Genomic DNA, 6,444 nt, shown 5'->3' on the forward strand with positions numbered 1-6,444 from the left:
AAAATACTAAAAATGGCATTATTACTAAAAAGCTGCAAACATGTCAAATATATTACTCTGAAGTAAATTAATAATATACAATAGCATACTATAAGAACTATTAAGTAAACAGTAATCATGATTTTCTATATAAAAACTATCAAAAATTGTTGGAGAAAAAATATGTGGTGTAACAGATTAAATCTGCAATATGGCCAAAGGGAAATATGTTGCAGATCAACGTTAGCTCTTGTGCAGAAATATCCAGCATGAGTTCATTGACTCCCTTTTCACTGGATGAGCAGGAGGTCCCATAATGCAACCAGCAGAGTAAAATTTAGTCCATTTTGTAACATTAAACTTTACCCGTAGTTGTAACTTGAAACAGTTAAGATTTTTGGTGCTCTGAAGTTGCTGTCTGGAAGGCTATATAAATACAACAATCTTATGCTGAAAGGCAGCTCTCTCAGACTTTGACGAGTAATCTAGGCAGATGAAAAGAGGAGAAGAAATTAAACAGCTTTAGATGGTAAGAAAAAACAATGCTGTAAAGCCATTAAACACAACCCATTAAGTGTATTTTTGCCAGACCTTGCAAACATACATGGATATAAGCATCCCCATAGCACTCAGCAAGACCTTTTACATGTATAAAGATGCTCACATGTGTAAGTCTTTGCAAGATCAGGCCCTGATTCAATAAGCAAGGGCTTGATGCTTTACCTCAAGAAATCAATGGAAGTAGAAGAAGGACCCTATTTCAAGTGCATAACTTGAAATAAGTAGTTCCAGTGAAGTCAATGGGAACCATTCACACAGTTAGATCTGGATTGAAAACAGTGTGCTCAGCACTAAGACTGGTTAAATACTTTGTCAAAACTGATTTTTAATGAAAAAAAAAAATGAGGTTTCATCTAACTGTCTTGTGCAAAGGGCCTGCCTCCTATACTACATTTCGAGGGTTTTGTTGAAAGTCCACCACCCAGAAAGTAAAACTTTTCTGAATTCCCCCTAAAAAAAAATCCAAATTATCCATGGAAAAATGTAAATTTAAAAAGTAAATAAAAAAATTCAGTTTAGTTGAAAATGTCAAAAAAAAAGAAAAACATACCGCACCCCTAGCTTGTACCTTGGAGGATCAAGTCAAAGATACCATTCATATGGGTAAGACAAGTCCATGGAAGTAGTCCAATATTTCACTTTTATAGGCCCTTGCTACACGTTACATACATTATGCAATTAGTGGGTTACTCACACAATAAATTTAGACCAGCCACGCATGAAAAGTAATTAATGTGGAATAAAAATAACTATCCAGCTATAAAGAGAGCCAGCAAGATACAAAGTTCATGCTTGAAAATGTGTAACAAATCTATAGCTGGTTTCTACCCAGCTTTAATTTGAACATGTAGAAGGGCTCATATATACATATACACACACTTCACTTTCTTAATATATATTTGGTGCCAAATCTCATCCTAGCCCTTTGATATTGTGCACTAAAAGTAGTTACAAGCTACACGCTTCCATGTCAAGTTTCCTCAAGCCTGCTGACCTCATTTTGTGAAGTGTTGAGCACCCCTGGCTCCCTGTGAAGGAGATGAGAGTGGAGGACACACAACCTCTCACAGGAGGCTTTCAGACCTTATTTCAGCCTCTAGATCAGGGGTCAGCATCCCCCGGCATGCGTGCTGAGCACGGCACACAAGGCCATTTTGTTTGGCAGACCACCACCAGCCTGGGCTCTAAGCAGCTGCTGCCAGCCACGGAGCCCAAGCTGCTCCCAGCAGGCAGCTGGGAGGCTGCAAGCAGACCGGGCTCTGTGGGCCATCTGCAGCTGTGAGGCTGCAAACAGCTGCTCCGGCATGCTGGCACTCCAGCACCTTCCAAGGTAGACATTGTGGGTTTTTTTGGCACTCTGGCCAAAAAAAAAGTTGCCCACCCCTGTTCCAGGTGATTTATACTGGGTTTATCAGTACTATAAAATAAGTCTCACCTGATACTACCCTGAAATACCAGACAGCAACAGAAGAAGTACAGTCACTTACATTCTTGTTAACTAAAGCACAGCAGTCTAACCGGCAGCCCACCAGATACATACAGCCTGTGAGGGTTTAACATGTGGCCCAGGGACTCCTGCCCAGCCACCAATCCACCCACTGCTCTGGAAGTAGTGGCAGAGGTCTCCAGAAGCCCTCTCCCTGCTCTTCTGGTTTCTGGATCCTGCCCCCAACTCCTAGGGAAAGGAGCCAGGCTGTGCAAGTTGTACACTAAACAAAGAAGGGAGCCAGGTTGTCCGCGTGTTGTCTGTGTGCAGCAGGTGGGCTGCTTGTACATGAATGAAGCTGGGAGAGGGTGGGGATGCTGCCCACGCAACAAGGATGAGCTGGGCTGCCCTTTTGCAGGACCAGCTGCCCACATGGCACGTGTGGCCAGCAGGGTGGAACTGTGCAAACAGCAGGGTGGAAGCTGGGCTGTGCACATGGTGAGGGGAAGTGGTGGTGCCTACTGTGCACAGCTTCCAGGTCTGGGGCCCAAGCTCCACATGTCCTCTGGCTGCCCAGAAGTTGGACAGCCCTAGACTTGGTTATTCCAGGAATATAGCATTCATTTAATCATACTGTACCTCCAGCTTATTAAGTCTTCATGAGTTTATTTTCTTCTAATCTTAAAAGAAAAATGAAAGGCAAATACAATTAGAAAATGTAACATTGTTATATCTAAAACACAATATAACATTGTTATATCTAAAACATCATATAATAGTATTCAAGGCAAGACACTTTGCACACCCCTACTGTAAGCATCCTAAGCAGGCCATATTCAATTCAGATTCAGCCTGATTCAGGGGAGAGTGATTTGATTAGTTGATTTGGATCACTGTCCTGATTTGATTCGGTCATATCCGAATCTGAAGATTCAATTCCAATTTGGAGAATCAGCAATTCAGCCACAGACACAGTTTTATATGTTTTTTCAGCGTACCTCAAGGTGGGGAACGCTGAGATGGTGGGGAAGTACTTCCAGTCCACTTACGGGTCCACTCCCAGCTTGGGATACTTCCAGCCCCCTCCCCAGGTGCCCCCCAGACCCAGGAAGCACCAGTCACCAAGCCAGGGGGCGAGTGTCCCTGCATGGTCTGTGGCCGATGTGGACTGGAAATGCTTCTGGTCCACTTCTGGTTCCACTGCCGAGTGTGCTGGCGATCCCCCCATGCTCCCATGGGATGTTCCATCTGCCCCACCATCTCAGCATTCACGAGCCACCTGGTACCGAGGTATTTAGAAAAAAAAAAAAAAAACCAAACCAAAAACCCCCACAAAGCTGTGTCTATGTCCAAATCATCGAATCTCTCTGAATCTAAATCGGAGGCTTCCAATTTGATTCAGAGAGATTAATGGGTCTCCTGATTCAATTTGGATTCAGAGATTTGGCCGCTGAAATCAGGCCGAATCTATGCTGAATCAAATCAGCAACAGAAGCTTCGCACAGCCCTAACTTACACATATGTGGGGAACCTGTGCTGAGAAAATGGCAGCAGTGCACTTTGAAATAAAATACATTCAAATGTGCTTTAGCTCAAAGCACCTCACCACTATTCTCTCAGTATGGGGATGTGCTGCACCGCTAATACATGCGACATGCAGGCACTTTTAATTAGTGCGGCTTGCTAATTAGAAGTGCCCAGTGCCGCATCGGGGGCACATGTAAAAATGCCCAAAATAATAACAATGCAGCTTATATAGCTTTACTATAATCAACAGCAACAACCACCTATACAGCAGCAGCACTAAGAGGCCCAGTCAGGAGTTAAGACCCTGTTGTGCTCAGTGCCAAGCATGTATATACTAACAGGGTTTTATTAAATATAAAAAATATGAGACACTTCAGTGCTTACTTACTACTGTATTTATTTATTAGATTTATATACCACCCTTCCTTAAAAAGGCTCAAGGCAGGTCACAATACAAGATAAAAATTACAGAAACAGAATAAAATATTAAAATAGCAAGATAGAGCAAAACAAATTCTACCACCTCCCCTCAAAAAAAATTTAAAGCAATCCACTCCGTATTCTCTTCCACTCTCCTGCTTCTGACCAAGGACGGCATCTTCCTCTCCACTCCTGACCAACCCAACCTCATTCTAACCCACATTTATTTACTCCATAAAGGAAAGCAACCAAAAATGTATTCTTCTCTGCCCCTTCTTCCTCATATTCCCTCACCCCTACAGATGACAACATACTAATTAAATCACTATCTTGTCAAGCAAGTACAGTATCTGTGTAGCTAATGCTTGCTTCCTTTGCCTCAAAACTACAAAATGAATGAAACAATTTGCTGTGGGTTCAGCATAAGACAGAGCAGAAATCAGGCTGAAATTGGGTCTTTGCTACCTTGCTATTATTGAAATCCAGCACAATTTCAATAAATACCTTCAAAGCAATAAATGGTGCAGAAGCTCCATAAACATAAATTACCATCTCTTAACCCTGACAGTTTGGAGTGGAGGGGCTTTTAATCAAAAACCACTAAAAACACTAAGAAATTATGCTAAAGCTGTCTACAAGAGAGAACACACTGTATAAATAGCACGGCAAGATGCAACTTACTGCTTTATGATTATTCGGCTACAGTAGGTGAACGGCAATTTAAACAAATAAGAAGAAGTCTTTCCAAAACAAAAAGACAGAAATGAATGTACAAAGAAAATGCAATCTAGGCTATATAAGTACCTTTAGGTGCAGTCTTTGTCTGACTGGAAATCATGGCAGGAGCATCTGATGGCAGACCAACATAGACACCCCCATAGTTCCTTAATGAAGAAACAATTGAAGAAGTCATGCCACAGAGGTAAAATGCTTTTGTGTGTTATGTCTACATTTAACAGCGGCATTACTAAGGCCATAGACAGACAAACTGAGGGTACTTCATAACTAGTTTTAGGATTAAATCTCTTATTTCCACTGACTATTGAATGCTTCATTTTAAATGTGATAAGTTTTCATTAATATTGAGAGCCCTTGCTTGGCAAAATAATTACACTCTTTTTAAAGGAAGGATTCATGCTATGGAATGAGCACATTTTCCATCAAATTCCAACCTTTACATGCAAGCAAATGCCTTCTGACAGAGCTCTTGCTTCCTACTAGCACAGATTGAATCTCTCATCAGGATAGATACAGGACAACCTAATAGCAATTTATGCTACTGAAACAATTTAACCCAGTCCTTTACACAATGCACACCACTGCACCCACTGTTTTTTGTAAAATGAGTCTGCACCTGCCTCCCCAAAGCCATGCAATAAGGGGACTATCTGCAAATGGAAAGATGAGCAGGGTCCACATCTACCTTCCTCAGAGCCCCAAAGAAAATGTCCCATGGGTCTAGGATCCATGGGGGAGAAAAGTGCAACCAGTGGAAGGACAAATGGAAGGTATCAGTGGTATTGGGACACTACTTTTAAGAGGGTCTGGCATGGTCAGATCCACTTGTTATATCATACATAGGCTATGCTGATCATTTAGAACATAGACACTGACAAATAAGGAAAAACTTCTTTACAAGTCGGTCAAGGGTTTGAAACAGGCTCCGCCCCAGAGGTGGTACAGTAGTCATCCACCCTGGTGATCTTCAAAAACCATTTTGATGTCCGTCTTGCTGGAGTCATCTGATCCCAGCAGTCTTTCTTGCTCAAATGCAGGGGGGCTCAACGCAATTATCTGTAGGTCCCTTCCAGTCCCTAACAACTATGAAAAGCAGACTACAGTCAGACTCCGCAGCTCAGAGGGAAGTCTGAACAGCACAGCTGGGATGGGATATACATCTTTCTTCTCCTTTCCAGCCCAGCAGTGATTCCTCAGATATTACAATACAGTCTATAACAACAGTGTTACATACTGTCTTCCTGCAAAATATCTTCCAATATGTACAAATGTCTTCAGGCCAGTCCCAGCCTAAGGAAGCTGCTAGTGGCCTGACTATAATAGAGTCAGGAGCCACAGTTAGCCTGAAGGCAAAGGTCTCCTGCACCAATGGTGCTGGTCTGCCAGCAGATTCCATGAGATCTGGATGTGGGCTGTTTTGTGGGCAGACAAACCCCTCTCCCCAAAACTGAATGAAAGGGGAGGAAATCCACAAAGGGGTCTTCACGCCATTGCCTTCAGCATCTTCCTCTCCCTTTGTTTTTTTTGCTGAGACAGGCCAAGGGGCCATTTTTGATGGCAAAATTCAATCCCAGACACTCAAATTAAAGCCTATCTAAATAGAAAACCTACCTCCTTTTGTCATCATCTGATACCGATTCTTCTGTTCTGTAATGCCAAAAAATACCAGACTCATTAGCAGGTGGTTTCTTAAAAATATTGCATTTGCCTTCTGTTTAGTTGAAGCAGGAGACAAAGAGAGATGTTCGCTCATAGATTAATCCAACTAAACCATATGTGTGTGGGGGGGGGGG

General features: G+C 42.3%; 1 long non-coding RNA gene across 1 annotated transcript in view; it reads right to left on the minus strand.

Annotated features, from left to right (window-relative positions):
* Positions 1 to 4,775: 4,775 nt before the first annotated feature.
* LOC109296107 overlaps positions 4,776 to 6,444 on the minus strand; it is a 35,650-nt gene continuing 33,981 nt past the window's right edge. The window contains exons 4-5 of the long non-coding RNA XR_002096894.1: positions 6,263 to 6,298; positions 4,776 to 4,797 (exon numbers count right to left, since the gene is read on the minus strand). This is a non-coding gene — a long non-coding RNA (uncharacterized LOC109296107). The remainder of the gene's footprint in view (positions 4,798 to 6,262; positions 6,299 to 6,444) is intronic.

Source organism: Gavialis gangeticus, unplaced genomic scaffold (assembly GCF_001723915.1).
Source record: "Gavialis gangeticus isolate Ggan-Ray unplaced genomic scaffold, GavGan_comp1, whole genome shotgun sequence".
In the NCBI taxonomy this organism is placed as follows: Eukaryota; Metazoa; Chordata; order Crocodylia; family Gavialidae; genus Gavialis; species Gavialis gangeticus.